General features: G+C 43.6%; 1 protein-coding gene across 1 annotated transcript in view; it reads right to left on the bottom strand.

The window, feature by feature from the left end:
• The window catches only part of LOC111229201 (gamma-adducin-like), a 73,898-nt gene extending 56,840 nt beyond the window's left edge, over window positions 1-17,058 (bottom strand). Inside the window, exon 1 of the mRNA XM_022755423.1 lies at window positions 17,013-17,058. The gene's annotated coding sequence lies outside the window, so the exon portion shown is untranslated. The remainder of the gene's footprint in view (window positions 1-17,012) is intronic.
• Window positions 17,059-18,667: the final 1,609 nt, after the last annotated feature.

The following is an 18,667-nucleotide window of genomic DNA, read 5'->3' as shown; positions in this document are numbered from 1 at the left end:
AAACCCTTCACCATATGATAGCATTTACCCCTCTGCATAAAGGTCCTAAGCTGTGTTGAACTGAAGCTTAACCATGCGTTCATATTCTTAAAATCGTTCTCGAGTTTGGAAACAAACATAATAGCTCCACGGCCCAGAGTCTCTCGCTTAGTTACTTGGAAAGACTTGATTTCACAAGAAGGCAGAGGAATTGTGAAACAACCTCATCCCACCAGGATCCCATGGGCCTCTTATGTTGTTTCACCACACAGGTCAGAGCCTGAATACACAGCGACCACACATCAACCGGCCTCCACAAAAGGCCTGTTCAATCACCTTGGAGGACCAGAAAGAGAAAAGGGAACAAACCAACAATAGGCATGCAGCTTGCATCAAAGTGAGGGCCGATTATTGAGGCTTTGCAACTTCCAAGGTCAATCAAGGTTGAAGACGCCCACATCCGCACATTAAAAGGACCCTGGCATTCAGATGTTGTGTTGGCTGAACAAAAGTCACCGCTTAGGACTTTTTGGCATTTTCCTCTGTGTTTTGCAAAGTTCATCCTGCCTATAAGAAACGGGACTGTTGCTGGAGAAAGGTTATAGGTTAGATTCCACCCAGGCAGTAAGAACTGGAAGCATGACAGTACTTATATGCATTTCACCGTGTTATGTGTGTATGATTAAGCCAGACATTAAGAAGGGTAGATACCAGGATACTGATAAAAATCACTGGTCCACCAGCAGACAGTCTACATTTACAGAAATGTTTCAGTACAGTCAATTTGCTACTTCTGTCAAGTAGGTATTTATGAAATTATTTTGCTTATGCTTCCATCTTCCCATTCCCATCTTCCCAAGTTCCTGCCATAAAACTGTCACTTAAATTGATGAGTCATCTACCTTGAGATCGCATAGGCTTATCACAAGCTTATCACAAGCAAGTATTCAAGTATTACAAGTGATCGGTATCATTTTTTTAAGGAGGGCTTTCGTTGCTGCACATTTAAAGGATGAAACTGGTGTTACTCTATGTTTTACCTTTCAAACATAGATTAACTACTGAATAAATCCAACAAAAAGACCAAAACCAACCATGTTTTTATCTTCCTCATGATAAGTTCAGACCTCCATATACCTTGCTCATGCCCTGCTGAAGATGAACACTAAATCTTAAACAGGGGTAAACGGTGCATTTCTTGGGGACTATTTTCAGCCGTGCATTACACATTTGGGAGTCGATGGTATTTATGGTACTAGGATGGTGTGTGTGGGATCTATCTATCTATCTATCTATCTATCTATCTATCTATCTATCTATCTATCTAAACTGCCTATGCCATTAGATGCTGGTATATACAATACACCTTCAAGATCAGTTCAAGAAGCTTAAACATTTAGGATAATAGAAAAAAGTACAAAAGTAAAACACTGACAGCTGTGTTCCAAGTCTAAAAGCTATTCACTGGGCAAGACTTTCTGTACTGCAGCGTGGACTCATGTGGATTGTGGATCGAATGTGTGGTCTCCACAGACTGGAGCTCGGCCAGGGGTGCTTTGATGAGTTCTTGTTTTATTTGAAAGGAAATCTCAGCACGTCTCTACCACAACAGGAAAGGAAAGAAGCAGAGTTCTTCTCAGTGAGTCACTGTCACTGTGCTGTGCTTTGACCCTTTCTATCACATCTGACCGCTCAATGACACACTGTCAGAACAGAGGGAAAAGAGAGCCTTCAGAATGTGTGTGTGTGTGTGTGTGTGTGTGTGTGTGTGTGTGTGTGTGTGTGCGTGTGTGTGTGTGTGTGTGTGTGTGTGTGTGTGTGTGTGTGTGTTTCCGGGACTACCAGGCTCAAGCCTCGGGGGTTGTGACACAAATCCATACAAAGCATCCATCACGGAAAGGCAAGTGGCAGCAACTGATGCTGATGACAACCAGAAGGTCAGTCATCTTGCTGCATGGCCCCTGGGGTCCTTCGCCTCGCCGACAATTCATTCCCTGAGCATCGCTGTCATGGAGAGTCCAACAAACATGGCTGAAGATAAAAGAATGTAAGCTTTGAGGAGGAAAGAAGTCCATTTAGCTGGTGCTTATAGTAGCTGTGAAAAGTACAAGGGTGTCTGTGCTAAGAAGGAGACAGTGGTGAGGGGTCATGGCAATCAAAATCCACTGACCTCTTCTTAAAGTGCCAAATCTGTTGCACTTGTTGTGTTGTATTTGTTACCACAGCCAACAGAGTTGACTGACCAAACTCTCATTGAACTTCTATATCACGACAACAAGATGACAACTTCCATGACTGGAGAGTCTTTAGTTACTCTAGGAAAGTCTTTTTGTGGGATAAGTAAATGTGATTTAAATTGACCTCTAGCTTTGTAAGTCTGTTTCCCAAAGTCATTAAGGAGCACATGGGGTCTGCTTGAAGCCTGTATATAACAATTATTGTGCAGAGACACTTTTGGGATGCCAGGACCTCAACATGTGGTCAGACATCCTGGTGTTATTTGGGCACCATTTCCCCATTTGTGGTCCTTGTAATTAATTCTATTCATCCTTTTTTCGTCTCCTTATCACTGTTATTTTGTGGCTGCCCAAATGTGTGTGAAGGAAGGACAAGCTTCCTGTCAGGATGTGGGGTCCAGCAGGGGGACATCGGCATGTAGCCAGAAGTCACAACTTTCTGCTGAAACCAAGTGTGTCGGAGTTGAGTGTGTGCGTTTGTGTGTCCTTGAGTGTGTGTGTGGCATGCATTCATGTGCAATTGTCCGCGTCCTGATTGCTCTGACCACGGACCGAGCATACTTCATTTCAGAGAGCCATTTCATCAACTGTCGGAAACTCTTCGCCATCATCAAAGACATCACACTGCATCTGAGTTTTCATTCATGAACTCCTAAACAGCAGAGCTGCAGATGAACCCGAACAGGGCCAATTTATCTGCGTCTCTCCTGCACCACAATCATAGTGGAAGGCTTCACTGGTCTATACGGACTCTCGATAATTAGACCACCAAGGTGGAGGAAAAATACTCCAGAGCCTGGGCCTCAGAGATGCGCTTTCTTCCTCCTTTCTATTAGCTACTTTCATCTCATTTGCCTTCTCACCAAACTCTGCGTTCTCTCTTCCTTTCACCGTTCTCTATGCCTGTACCTCCCTCTTTCTCTTCCTACCTGTCTAAATATATAGAAATCATTCAGAGCAAAACAAAATGGTGCACAGTTCCTCATGCTCTGAAAAAGAATGATGCTTTATAGACCAAGAAATATAATGTAATGGTAACCATTTACATCAGGACACACCAGGGACTTAAGCGACACTGTGTCAAATACAGTGACATCACAATTTACTCAGAGAAAGTCCGTGTCTGTGGCTGTCGGGTGTATGGGTAATCTTCCCAGTATCACATGTTGACCCAAGTAGATTCCTATGACGTTCATTGGCACAATCATACTTTTAATTGGCCACAGCCAGGTCATCTTACTGTGGCTCCAGTACTGAACATTTTCAAGCAATTGAATTGGGCATGTGGACGACTTTGTCCGATCATACCTGTTGTGTTTCTTTAGAAACAGCTGAGAACTAAGGTGCTATAAATGGCTACAAGGGACCAAACATCTTTCTTCATAAATTGTACAAATTACCTCAAATTCATCACCAACTGTACAGATGTGGTGGAGTGTTTTCTGTGTAATCGTGTATGTTTGTACGAGTAGGTCCAGCTGTTTCCTCACACACCTTTCACATTCCAATTCACACACACCAACGCACACACAAACAACCCTCCTTCCCGGTCAGGAAGAGCTTAAATTATATCCAAAGAGAAGCAGCGTATTATTGTGGCAGCTTATTGTTCCTGACAACCAGTGTGTTTTATGACTCACAGTCACCACGGAGACCAAGACCTAGTGATGCAATCAGGAAGGAAAACTTTGAAGCATGGGTTAACCAAGTGACAACCGCCACAGCTGAGTGCCAAAGTGAACGTGCCTGAAACTGCTGTTTCCGTACGACTGCGCTGAAGACACTTGGGAAGCAACAAATCCTGTCAGGGGTTAATGGGGTAATGGCTCCTCTTCTGTTGTATGTGCAATGATGGTTTAAAACAATTGGTTTTGGAAGATTTTTGACAGGTACGTTTTGGGGCAAGTTTGCTTGAATTAAAGGAATGTCCACTCGTCAGACTCAATTGTTATGTCGTCTGCTTTTTTGTCCCATCTTAAGCTCTGTTACAGGCTGCCCCTTTTTTCCCCAACAGCAACAAAGGCTAAACTTAAATCCAGGTTTAAAAACTTCCCTTCACCACTGTGGCCTGAGGGTTCAAGGTGCCAATCATGAAACACAGAGCAACCCTGGTTCCAGTCCGGCCATGGACCTTCATTGCATGTCATCGCTCTTTGTCTTTAGTGTCATCTCTCTAGCGTCAGAACTTAAACACAGGCACCAAATGTCTAATGACACACACATACACTGGGGCTTTGGTGTGGCATCCAGGAGCTTAGCACTACATTTTTCATGGAAGAAAAATACTACAGTTTATTTCCATTTTTAAGCCAATGGATGTGGTCCAGCTCTGAACTTGTAGAAAGCACATCAGCTGTGCTTACTCATGGTGTACTTGTTTTGTCTCAAACACATTCTTGCTCTTTTATCTCCTTGGCATGTTGACAGGAGGATCTATAGATTCTCCATAGTTGATCATCACATGTGTCACTGTCAACTTGAGACAGACGGGGAACAGACCAAAGGATCTGCTGAATGTATGTATCTGAAAGCGTCTGTAGACAGGGAAGCCTCTCAAAAGCCAAAATAAGAGCAAAGCAGGCAAAGGAAGGATTACACAACTGATGGCGGATGATAAAGCACGAGGGATTATCTTTTCAACCCTCAGTCTTTAGAAGTCTGATCTTTTTCCCGTTGGGAGAAAGATCACTCAGATGTTAATTCAAGAAAAACTCCTGCAGACTAATGGTTAGGAACTACAGCTTGTCAGTACGCATCAGCATCAACGCAAATTGGCTCGGCTCACTTGTCTGGGAATTTTACATTTCTAAAACTGAGATTCTTCATTTGTTGTGACAATAGCATTTTATTGAGACAAAGGTCATTGAGGGTCAAACTTAAAAGCAAACCATTTACACCATTTACAACTGTTAGGCTCACACTTTGATAAACAGTGGATTACAATGAATACCACTGAAGGAGAGGCTTAAATGTGTACAATACCAATATTACAAGTAACCTGTTGTTAGTGTTGCAGTGTCAAGAAAATCTCAAATCGATCTGCTGAGCACTAACAACTAAGCAATCACGGTTCAAGGCCTCAGAGTGCTTCAAATGTACTATTTAAAGTCTTATCTGACTGCCTCTCAACGTAAAAGTATTTATACCTCTTCTGAATGGCCACACCCCAAAGTGGGGTGAAACCTCTACCATCGTAGCTTCTTCTTGGCTGGATCCCACTGCCTCCCCTATCTAGTCTAGACTGCATGAAGTGGGCATGATAGTCCCATTTTTTGTTTTGGACAATTTCACCATTGGATAAGATGTTGCAGACACTGTTAGATGTTCCCAAAAAGGAAGCAAAAAGCAGCCTTTATAATTCAAACTGAAACTCATGATTCAAAATGGGCATAAGCTTTTTCTTTGAAATCATAAATTTTAAAAACACAGGAAATTGAGGAAAAACCTTGACGAGAATGACTTATCTCTTGGACGACACATTACCAGGCTCTTTGATTCATGATTAAAATTTATTTAGAAACTTCAGCACATGATTTTTCCAACAGTTTGGTTATACAAACCCAACTTTGAAGTGGAAATTTGTTCATATTTTTGAAGATGAAGAAAAAATAGAAGCTGTCTCAAAGTAGTACTCTTAACTTACCCTGCTGTTGTTTCCAAACATGAGGCGCTTCACGTCTTTGGTATAAAGGAATGCAGCTCACCCAAGGCCCTGATGTCATGTCAGCTTTGCAGACATGCATTGTCATAACTTAAATTGGCATCACAGACATGTAATCTGATACTTGGATGTATGTCAAAGGCCACCGCTTTCTGGCAGGTACCTTTTAGGCGGGAGAAAAATGCAGGTTTCTCATGTTACGTCTCAATTAGCCACCGATTTGTTGGCGAGGTAGGTCAATACCAGGATCACCCCCAGGGTCCACATTGCAGTGTCACTTTCAATTAGAAAAGATCAAACACAGGGAAATATAGAGAGAAAGAGAAAGAAAAAGAGGGGGGAAAAAGAAAGAAACGGAGATGGGGAGTGACCTCACCAAAGGCCTGTTGCTGCAATCGCTGTCTCCTGGCCTGCGATTAGGGGAGTATCAGCAGCGAGAAAAAATCACTTTGATACATTTTTCAGCTGCGCAAGACGATACCACAGCTATGCACCAAGAAATTCCACGACTCTCTCTCTCCCTCTTCATCCTCCCCGGCCGACGGCACCATCCTCATCCCTCAATCCCTCCCCCTGTGGTGTCCTCACAATCTCCTCATCCGTTATCGTTGGTTATTAGATAAAGAATGACAGAAAGATGAAGGGAGGGCTGGATGGGAAGCACAAAACAGCAGTTGGCCTCTCTGCGGGTTTTCCAAATCATCCAGCTACTGTAACATCGAGATGGTAGATGGAAGCATCGTCACTGGACAAGAAAAAGAAGAGCAGTGAAGTTCTTTAAAGTCGAGGCGGTGACTTGACTCCATTTACAAGGTGCCAGATGGAACATGCAGACCCGTCATTTCTGTCTTTGTCTCCCACACATACTCACAGATACACAGCAGTATATTACAGTGTCAGTTCCCCCGGGTTAACACTCTGCACCAGCATCCCTTTCAAGTCCTCCCCTCTGTCTAACCAATCAGAGATAACGCCCACCATCGCAGCAGGCCGTTCTTGGATCTGATGTTCAAAAACAAGCGTGAAGGGATCTTTCCACATTTAAAATGAAGGCAAGGAAGATTTATGGCCGGGTTGGTGGACGATGTAAAGCGTGACCGTATAGTGCACATGGAGGACCGTCACAGAAAATGGGACGCCATCTGAAGTCTCTTATTAACAGCCGACAATGCTGGATGGCTTTCACAGCGCAGAGGGAAATGATCTGATGGTTCGGTTAGTAGCTGCTGTGAGTCTCATTTTCTTACAAGCTCTTGAAAAATAATTTCTCCTCTTTCTTTAGTGTAAAAGGAACGGACGCAAAGTAATTTTGGACAAAATTAGAAGAGCATGAAGAAGGCAACACTTTCCTGAATATAAAAAAATGCCTTATTTGAAATGTGACAAATGTATTTCATATTGTTGTCTTATTTGTCATATTCATGTCTATCTCACTTCTAGATTTCTTTTTAAAGCAATAAACATGCAACTTTTTTGTGATATTTTAAAAGTTTGTAGAAACTTCACTCTTCAGTTGGACAAAATGTAGCGATCTCTGTCTTTCTGTGCATCCCGCCCTCGCTCCACTCCTCTCTCGCCTCCAGCCTGAGTGTGAATCCATCCGTCTCTAATCCTCTTCCTGTACGGCTCACTGAAACCTCAACGTTCATTTGTGCGACTCTTTGTTTGGCATCCAGTAGAGGGTGTCTGCCCCTCCCTCCTCCTCTCTCTCATACTCTCCATTCATCCCTCCATCCTCCATTTCCCTCTCCCGACCACTTCCTGCTCTCCCTCCACCCGTCTGTCCTCTGCTTCACTCATTCCTACCCTCTCCCCTCATCTGTCTTTCATCTCCTTCGTCCTCCATCAGGTCCTCCTTCGCGCTCACACTCTGTCCACTCTCTTTCCTTGCTGAGAGGACAGTGCAGCGTCCTGGCAGCTCTCCACCCTCCCAGCCTGGGCGGAAAAATAAACAAGCGTCCACATGTTCCCGAGGAATTTTAATGACTTCCATAACTCTTGCTTCTTTACCTGCCAAACCCCAGGCAGTGTGAGGGAAGCAGCGGACTCTGGACAAGCCAGTTTAGCAGCATGGATGACAAGCTTTGTGAGCCTGAGCCAAGAAGTATCCTTTGAAGCGATAAGCAGCATTAAAATAGACTGGAGTTTACTCCAATGACAAGCCATATCTATGATCTGAAAATTTCACATACAACGCATAGTGTCTCTCACCATGTTATTAAAGTAGAATAGAGGATGGCAGCAGTATGACAAATCAACTGTAATCTGCAGATGACACACACAGGCACACACTACGTTTGCATCAATAATGACCGGGGGAAAAGTGGGACCTTAAATGCCCCATTGCATTAGCCTGGTTTAGCACACATGAGATGCATAGTGGCGTGTTGCATCGTGATTGGTTCAGCCTCTCAGAAGAGGATAACTGCACTGACCCGTGATATTATGGTGCTACTTGGGAGCAGGGCCAAACCAAGACTGTGTCTGTCCTCAGCTGAGCTTTGTCACTGCACTCAACTGGTTTGGCATTTGACAGGAAACATTTATAAAAGTTCTCCAATGCTCAACTTGTTGTACTTCTTCTTTGCCTCACTCTCAAGTTACTGGTCTTTTTTCTTTTTTTTTTTTTGATTGAGCTATTTTCTTTTATACTATTCTTTACACGGCTACTATCAGGGCTGTAAAACACACTGCCAAAGGTTCAGTTTGCCTGAAACAACCGAGTTTGTATGACGACATGACGTCCAACCACTTCTAAAAGAAAAAGCGTTTATAGCTGATCAGAAAGGCCACACTCAAAGGTCGGGTGAAAAGACTGCATCCTTTTCTCTCCAGACTCCAATTCTGTGTCTTTTGCGTTTCTTCTCCAAGGCATATAAAAAGCACACACCTTTACACGCACACAGCAAACATTTTGTGCTTCTGCTATTTCTCATTAAAAAAGTTTCCACTGGCAAACCACTGGAAGGGCTTTTATTGTGAAGCCGCAGAAGCTCTAATCATAGTTGTGTAGAGTACGACGTGCTGTGTGTGTCCCAACCATATGGAAATTTAGCATAAGTGATTCTTACCCATTGCAGGATGAGTTAGGATCATGGTTAGGTGGTGTGTATACAGTATACAGAGTGTGTGTTTGTGTGTGAGTGAGAGACACCTCCTATCTGCAGTGACTGAGGACCAGGAGAAGCTGATTGACTGTCAGGTGGGGAAACTCTTGCTGGGAGAGTGTTTTAATGGGGGCCATGACCCACAGGCTGTTAGGTCGAACTCTCGTGACCTGACCTGAGAGGAGATGAGGGGTTGATGGAGGTCTCTGTCGAGGGGGCAAGGCACGACAATAAATCTGTGGAATTACTCCTGTCAGACTAAATATTGAGACCTATTTAAGAGAGCGAGAAACAAAAGAAGAACCAATTCATGCCTGTAGTAACTCAGTAAACAGCCCAGGTTAACTTTAAACTACGGTAATCAAATCCCAGATCCACTACCATTTAATATGAAAGGAGTTGTACATCTTCATCTTTCTTCTTTTTTATTTTAAACATTAGGTCTGTGTGACAACTGTGCATTTTTCTCCTGCTTGGCCTTCTCTTCACCTTCATTAGCAACACATTAAAAATCAGACAATGTGTTTTATTACACATGTCAGCGGTGGGGAAGACCGAGCCCACTGGCAGGACCGGTGTTTAGATTTCTGATCTCCTCAGTTATGTTTTTCTTTCCCTCTAAACCCGGGACCAGCTGCAGAGGAAATGACAATACGAGTTGAAAACAACAGAGATTAATAACATCTCCCCCCACCTACCCACACCCCCGACTCACTCGCTCACTTCTCCCTTCATGTATCCCCAAACTGATCTCTGTTCCTGTCCATGCGGCTTGTTCCGCCTCCCACCCCACTTCTCAATCTGCACTTCTACTCATTTCATCTGCAGGGCTGCGACCCTTAACCCGTGAAATTGATACGTCACTCTGTCTTGCACAAACTAAGGAAGCTCACACACTCATAGATTTTGCTTTCTCTCCTCCTTTCCCTCTTTGGACCCCATCCTCTCTCATGCACAAGGAATCTGTGACGTGTTCTCCAACTTCAAGCCCACAGTGATTGGTGTGCCTTCGGGTGTGGACCCACAGAACTCCCCCCAAACTTGTGATGTTAGATCATTCAAGCTGAACGCATGATGTCCTCTTTGGTTTTGCATGTGTAAAAGCACTATACGTATATCTTAATGGTTCAAAGCACCTTATCCTTTTCATAAATAAGCCCCTGGCAGTTTTTTTTTTTATATATTTTTTTATCTACTTCCCTGTTATCCATATACATTCATTCTGTTATTTTGTTTGTTTCTTTGTTTTTTTACGCTGTCTTTAAAACGCTCCTTAACAGAGCTGAGACAAGGAGCACAAAGACACAGACAAACCACAAAGAGAACGGAAATATGAAAATAGCATTGTTTCTAGAAAACCTGATTACAAAGGCCAAGATGAAAGAGTACAATGACAGTACCAACTGGTCATCTTTGAGCTCTAATCCAGTTTGTGCAGCAAATGCAAGAGACAGGAAGAGAGGAGGCAAATTCTCACAGCTGAGCCACAAGTTCAAGAATAACAGGATTCACAAGAGGATGGGAACCAACATAAACTGAGAGAGGATAAAGGTTGGAACTGAAACTTGGATGTTCTCTGAGAAATTCTCTTTTGGTTCTTTTTTTGAATGATAGATCTGGATTTGATTCCCTCAATAATGACTCAACGATCTGTTCCTTTGAGCTTCACCCAGACTTAAAACAACTGGAGCTGCCCACTGGAAGATCGTGTCTTGACATATCACGTAACACAAACAATTTGACATTTTCAAATGACATAAAAGCATTCCTCCTCTTCTTCTTACCACTGCTAACCATCCTGAGCGTAGACTTTCAACTTCTTGCTTCGATTGGTCTGCTATAGTTAAACCTATAATAAAATATAATATAATACAGTACAGCCTGAAAATTAAAGTTAGTGGTGAACTTAGTCGGTACATTTACCAATCCACCCCCCACCCCCACCCCCCTATTTCTTGCAGCACCATGTACAGCGTCTTTACGCCAAAGCCAATGACATAAATTGCACCTGTTTTGCTTTGTTGATGTAGGGGAGGTTCTGTTAAAACTGACTGTGGCTGTGGTAAACACAACCTCTGCTTTAGTAACTAGGTTTGGTTATAGCAAAACATTAAAACCACAGCTGGTTCCAGCACTGAGATCTTCAACTCCACTCTGATGCAATTCCCTTGATGGGAGGTGTGGGACGTCAAACTGGAGTCCCTACTCACTGAGGTCTACTCGCATATCCACTTCTGGACGGGGGAGAAACCCCATCCTGACTTCATAAATGACTTCCAGGTTTTAGTTAAGAAAGAGGGAGGGACGGAGGAAAGAAATTATAGGAAAAAAAATAAAGGAGAAGAGAGATTCGAGAGGAAATTGGGAGGCCGTGTGTTCTGCCTCCTCGCCACCGGAGTCATTATTTGCCAGGACAGAGAAGCTTCCCATTGAATGATGAAGTCATTGTTTTTGGATTTTAATAAACAAGGTTCGGAAGGGTTTTGCAGTGTAGCCCATGGATATATTGTAAGTTTGCACCTGTGTGCTTGTAGCGGTTGGTTTGCATGATTCTTAGATTTGTAGGACAAGTAAAGCAATATCCTCCTTCCGCTATGCTCCACTCCCCCTTTTTTTCCCTTTCTTTTTTCTTTTCTTTTTTTTTTTTACAATTCTTCAACCTGCCACACATCACATCACACAGAGCTGCAAATCCCTACAGACAAATATCACATCTGGAACAAACCGACAATTCATCAAAAACATTCTCCCTTTTCCCTGAAATTCTCACTTTCCCCTCAGATCTCGATCTGTTAACTCCCTCTTTTCTTTTCCTTTAGGACTATACAAGTTTCTACTATTGAAGATTTTATTCCAGGGGGTTGAGAATTTAGCACGCACTGTATTACCTGGAATTTGTTAGCAATTGTAAAAGTCAATGGGGCATTAACCATTCCAATAAAAAAAACCTATAAAACACCTTTTTTTCCCCCCACTTACCATGGCTACCTGAAAACTAAAAATGGTTTCTTTTTCATCAGGCTTCATCAGTATTATTATCAAGTGTTAACAAAAGCCTGCTGCCAGTTTTATACCAACAAAAACCCTGAAATCCCCTCTTTCAAACAGCTGATCGGGTGTAAGACACATGATAACGCCTGTGACTCAGCACTAGTCTGCTAGTATACTGCCAAGACAGGGAGGGAGGCTGTGCATGACAAAAAGGAGCCTGAATAGAAACTGTACCTATCAGAGGCTAGCAACATGCTACATCTACAGATTGAAAATTTCATTATAGGCATCTCAGATCAAAGGCGGGGTACAAATTTAGGTTTTATAACCGAGTAGAGTAAAGGAATGTACAGTAACGGAGTCATATTTACAGATGGGGAAAGTGAATGGCATGAGCCCAAAGGGAACTTTAGCATAATGGAAAGTAAAGATTGGTCATAACTGCTGGGGAGAAATGTCCTGTTGCATCGTGTCCCCGAGGCCTGAGTCATCTGGTGGTTTTGGTGAATTTTGCCAAATATTCCATTTGGGGAAACTTTAACTCCTAGTGTTTTGCAGCATTCAGTCGATGGGAGCTGTCTTCTGAACGGATACCAAAGCCCTGACACTTTGGAGTGTGACGAGCTGTTTCTTGTCTTGGTTTCAAGTGAACTGAGGATAAGAGAGCCAGATCACAGATATGTTGACAGAAATGTGCAATACTACAGTGATCGTGATATCGGACAATGACGCATATCCGTCCTCCAAAAGCAGCCAAAACCTGTCTATCAAGCTGTTAGCCTCAGCCTGATTTTAGTTCGGTCGGTCGGCTCACATTCAGTCTCAGACTGTGTTGAGATGTATCAACATTTCTTTGATCCCGCAGTGAACCCTCGCCTGTCCTCAAGGCACCCAATTTGAGAACCAACCTGTAACTCTATTAACCGTTTATTGAGATCCCTCAGTGAGTCTAACAGGTGCTCTCTTCTTGAACACATAACCGTGAGATCCAATTTTAGTGACAAGTCATGAGAAACAAGTCAGTAGATCCAGCCACTCGGTGAAGACAAGTTCAGCAAAGCTTTCCCATGAACTCTGACCTGGCCAGAGCCATCTATAAAAAGTGTTGGGGGAAGTACAAAACATTATCGACTTCCCCCTACAAGCCTCAACTCACACTGAGGTCAAAGCTAACCGGGGGTTAGAAGGGTCTAACCACTGCCGGGCAAAGAGCAGAGCAATCCAGGCATTTCATTTGGCATTTAGCCAATTACCTGATATCGTTAACATCATTAACCACATGATTATACAATGGAGGTAGCGAGATTCTCCCTCTAGCACAGATCCTATCTCACAACCCTCTCAGACGTGAGAGATCGTCAGTGAATCAAACAACAATTCAACCTCCCGGCATCCGTCCCTCTCTTCCCTCTTTTCTGGAGGTTTTTCCAAGAATCGGATAAAATAACAGGACTGACACATCTGTGGGAGAGGACAACAATGAGTCAATCAGCCTATGTCAACAAGGAAGTCCAAAGGAAACTGAGGATCAGCTTGCCTTGTCCATGTGAGTATCAATCTTTAAAAAGACCTCAGCGCTTAGTAAACAAAAGGACTGCGACTGCCAAGAATCATCCATTTTCACGTTGCTGGTTCAGTGATGTTAGTCGCCGATCACAGTGAGTCTGGGGCCCTGCGTGTGCACCTGCATTAAAGCTGTAATGTGTACTGTCCCTTTGTCAAAACTCACATTCAAGCCCCTCGGTGGGACCCAGCCCAAATACATTTGGTTTAACTTACGGGCTGGACCGCAGTGTTTTATCAGACCCAAATCACAATCATGAAAGAGAAAAAAAAAAAGAGTTTTCATTAGCCAGAAACTGACAGCAATGATTTCTTCACTCTGTGGGCCAGCTAATGTCGCCCCAAAGAGTTTATTGAGTGTGCATTTTTATACAAACAATTTAAACAAATTTAAAAGTTACAAATATATACAGTACACACACACACACACACACACACACACACACACACACACACACACACACACACACACGAACGACACGTACACACAGATTGTGGTTGGGGATGACTTTCTTGAAAGCAAAATTGAATGCAGCTGACTTGGACAGCTGGAAACCATGCTGTATGACATAATCATGGGCAAGCTAGCCAAGCTATTTAACACACACACATACACACATGCACGCACACACGCACACACACGCACGCACATGCACAGAACCCCATTACATAAACCAGTGATTTACAACACAAGTTAGAAAGAAGAGCAACACCCATTTCTTGGATGATAAGGCAGCCTGCTTTCACACTTATTCACTGACACCCACACACCCAAATGCACACACACACATCCACACCCACACACATGTCTACTGTATACAGCCTTGTTGTGCCTTTATTTCACCTTGTCGCTCCGTGTAAAAAGGAATGAACACAGAATTTGGGGAGCCAGTCACAGAGCTGGATCGACGTCTCTGCAAAAAGAGAGAGTCGGCATGGTGGGACCCACGCTGTCGTGTTACACGTCACACCTCCGATTCTGGGGCAGCCGTACGCCGCCTTTGTTTGGTTCAGTGTAAACAAGCAGAGCTGGCATAATGAAGGGTCTTCTCTTGTAGTAGGATCTCTGTTTAAAAGAGGCTAGGCAGTCTATCATCCCTCCTAAGTGGAAACATAAGGAGAGGAGCTGGAGAGGTGCTTGGGTCACCGGGGTTGATTGAGACACCGGAACGATACTTCACCACTGCAGCACTCAGTGTTCACCTCCTCAGACTCAGCGTGGGCCGAATACTAACTTCCTCCAGCTACTTTTAAAATGTTATTGAATTACCTGTCAAAGGGCAAAAAAGTCACACGTAACACTGAGAAATCTGTCTTCATTTGTCTCGAAGATGTATCTCCAAAACCTTGACCCGAGAGCAGGCGCGCCGTGTTGAATTCAGACGGATACAAAAATGTCCTTGGGAAAGGAAATCAAGGCCAGCAGGACTGCAAATCAACCGGCCTGAAGCAGCAATATTTTCTTCAAGGGCTCGGCGCACGGAGTCATTCCTCAAACAATGAGAAAACCTCAGAGAATGGCCAAAAGATAAAGACCAAACAAAGCCCGTTGCAAGAGTCCTGTTTTATTGCTTCTCTGCAAAAAGAGCTCTGGACAAATATTTGATTAGACGTTTCAGGATTTTGTATGGGGCCAAGGCCATCACCGTGGCAACGAGCGCCATGGAAGCAGCATGCGTACGCAGATTGTAACTATCCTCCACAGACAGAGTTGAATCTCAAAGCAGAATATTCTGCACTTTGGTTAAACATTTCCGAAGCAAGAGAAACATCAAATGAAATTGCAATTCTGAGGCATTTTGAACACGACATATAGGAAGTATGCACGTCAGATGGTTTGCCAGCAGCCAATATACAATATCGCAATATCACAGTATGACTGTGGCAAGATCCAATATCCTCCCACATACAGCCAAAGTGGAAAAAAAACAAGATGTACCAACAGAAAAAGTGGTGAAATGAGGTGGTCACTGTCTTCAGAGGGCGCCATCATGCATCAGGCAGCATCAGGTGTCTGCATCACTGAGGTGAATCCATCAGACTTCATCATTTCAGCACAGAGAAAACAAACTTGACAGCAAGTTAGGATTTATTTGCCAGTGGCTGGGAAAATATTTCAGCTGCACTTGTCAGGAGGAACAGTCAGATCACAGGGAGTGAGACAACCTCAAAAGTTTCCCTTTGGCCATGAAATGTGAATATATACTTTTATTTCTATATGGACTTGAAGCTTTGTTGGCTTATTACAACTCAGTGCACTTTTTTTTTGCACTGTTGGACGGTCTTACAGCAGCAAATTCTGGTCCAGAGCAATTGCAGCACAAACAAGATTCAACTTGGACTCAAATCTCCTTCATAAAATCTGTTAAGGCGAAATCAGAGACGATTGGGCTGAAATAGCGCACAGATTTCTGTTCTCGTCCTCGGGTTGATGTTAAAGAAGAAGAAAACAACGAGCAGAAATGCTCCATAAACTTGAGACATGGAGAGCAAAGCTTTGATCATGCAAAACATAAAAATCAAATAGACTGCAGCAACTGTCAACAGCAAATTCAGAGCTGGCAAACAAATAACAAAACGATACGAGCAAAGAGCAACCAAACCACAGACTTTCCCATCAGTCAAGCATGAAATTGGGCGTTTAATAGGAAGACCCAGAAATCGGCAGCCAGAAAAAAAAAAAAAAAAACAACAACTCCTAACGGCTCCCTGTCGCTGCTCAGTCAATAGTAAACAGACACCTATGAAAAGATGGACTGACTAAAGCTCTTAACTGCATCACTCCTCCTCTCCTTCAGGGGGTAAAGAGCGGGACAGGAGTCACAGGGCAGGAGGAAATTCAAATTTTAGAAACACGTAGAGAACTAAACACAGGTAATAACTTGTCACATATCAATGTGGCATAAAGCCCAGCCCCCACTGCAAACTACAAGCACATAAACCTACCCCCCACTACCTACCCACCAAGCATGCTGACACTTGAGAGGGCGGCACCTCTCCTCTGCACACAGAAAGCCATCTCAGGCCCATTCACAGCTCCCTGCTCTATTCTTCTCCAGAGTAAAAGAACCCTTGATCTGAAAGGAGGGAAGAGGGCCTCTGCTATTTCATTTAGCACGAAGCAATCCACCACACAGAGTCTTCTATTCTCTATGCAGCGTAAAAGTTTCTCGTGTAGCCTGAACTTTTGTGTGTGTGACGCCAGCAGAAATAAGAGAAAAAAAAAAAAAAAAAAAAAAAAAAAAAAAAAACACAATCCATGCGTCAACCTTTGCAAACATGTATGAGATTATCACTGCTTCGTGCTCTTTTCCTGGGTGCTGTCAGCTGTGGGTAATGGAACAACTGCAGCTGTGAGGTACCAGCCCTGATGGTGGGGAACACAGCATCCATTATATCAGTCACAGAGTACACACACAGAGGCACAAACCACGCAACAAGCAGCTAGCATTGTAAAGACGCTGCAGTACAAACCTGCCGGACCACCGATTAGAGTTGAACTGCTTCCTCCGAGTCTTCCTCCTCACCAGACGGCAGTGATCCACCTGCACTGCAGCGAGTCCTCTGCCTGTGCTGCTCTCTCTCTCTCTCTCTCTCTCTAACACGCCTCTCCCATTGTAGCAGTGTAAAACTGTTGCTGCCCTCTTTCCTTCACGCTCCTCCTACAGTATCTCCCTTTTTTTTTCTTCTTTAGTGCTCTTCTCTCCCAACTGAAGCAGGAGCCGCTCTGCTTTATCTGTGCAGACTGAGAGCAGCACTGATAGAAAACACAACTTATCTGCTGCAGAGGCTACAGAGGACCAGCCAGCATGCAGGGAGCGGGAGGGGTGGGGGTGGGGGGTNCACACACACACACACACACACACACACACACACACACACACACACACACAGGCTCTTTTGCCCCCGGGGGGCTTCACATCTTTTGTGAAACAGCCTCAAACGTTTATTGATTGGCTCAGACTTCAGGCCAAAGTGACTCATCAGGATGAAATGAAAAGTAAAAGTCTTCTGAAATATTAAATACTTCCTGGAATGACTCCCTCTATCTATCTCTCTCTTTCCATTTCTTTTCATCCTCCCACTCTCTCTTAGCCTCCCCAAAACCTTTCACCCGCCCTGTCCTTTCTTTTGAGACCAAATTTTTAATTTAAATCTCTCTTCTCTTCCCTTCTCTTCTCCTACTTCTAATCATTGTTGCTGAATTTTCCAAAGTCCTTGGCCAGGCTCAGAAAATGCCACAGCTTCTTTCAACTCGGTCTGACAAGAGAACCTTCCCCTTCTTTCCCTCCACTAAAGGGACCCTCCCTCCTTCCCTCCCCATTACTCCCCCTAAAGACATCCAGCACTTTCCCTGATAGCAGCTTAACAACCTCCTCATGTGAGGAATCTCCCCGCACACAAAAGAGTGTGCAGGAGGATTTGACAAAAACAAAGGAAGGAAGGAGGTGATGGTGTTTAAAAATTGGGGAATTCGCCCCAAAACATGATGACGCTGAATATTTTGTGAGCTTTTTTGTGTGCTTCTAAAGTTTCAGAATAAGCGAAAACGAAGCAGAACAGATTAATTAACATAAAGCCCCACAAACAAGATATAAGTGAAATAGTGAGCATTAGAGTTGCTGCTAGGCGGGTTTTTGTTACTTTTGGAGAGATCTATGCTAGCTGTTTCCTCCTTTTTTCCTGTTTATATGCTAAGCTAAGCTAACTCTAGCTACATAAGTAGACATACAGACATCAATGTTCTCATTTAACTCTTGTTAAGAAAGTGAATAAATGTGTTCTCCCATATGTCAGTGACATAAATGGGAAAATGGTTGGTGGACATTCTGGGCACTTTATTCTGTACAGCTTGATTTAGTTTAGAGATGTGGTGGTGCTGTCACATCATTGTGATAAGGTCAATTTGTTAACTGGGGTGATATAAAAAGAGGCCAGGGGAATGACATTACATTAGCATGTGAAAGGCTCACGCACTGACTAGGCTGTCCATGCAAAGTTCAACTGAGGAGGCATCGCCACAGTCCTTCCCTCCTTTCTTTCATGACTTCAAACACTTCTCTGCATTGGACCTGTGCATTTTCACTTGAGAGAAACAAAGGCCCTGCTGCACATTACACGCTTTTATG

The sequence above is a fragment of the Seriola dumerili genome, unplaced genomic scaffold, assembly GCF_002260705.1.
Source record: "Seriola dumerili isolate Sdu_G_001 unplaced genomic scaffold, Sdu_1.0 BDQW01000230.1, whole genome shotgun sequence".
Taxonomy (NCBI): domain Eukaryota; kingdom Metazoa; phylum Chordata; class Actinopteri; order Carangiformes; family Carangidae; genus Seriola; species Seriola dumerili.
Note: the sequence above shows the minus strand (reverse complement) of the source record. Positions and strands in the feature narration are given on the sequence as shown.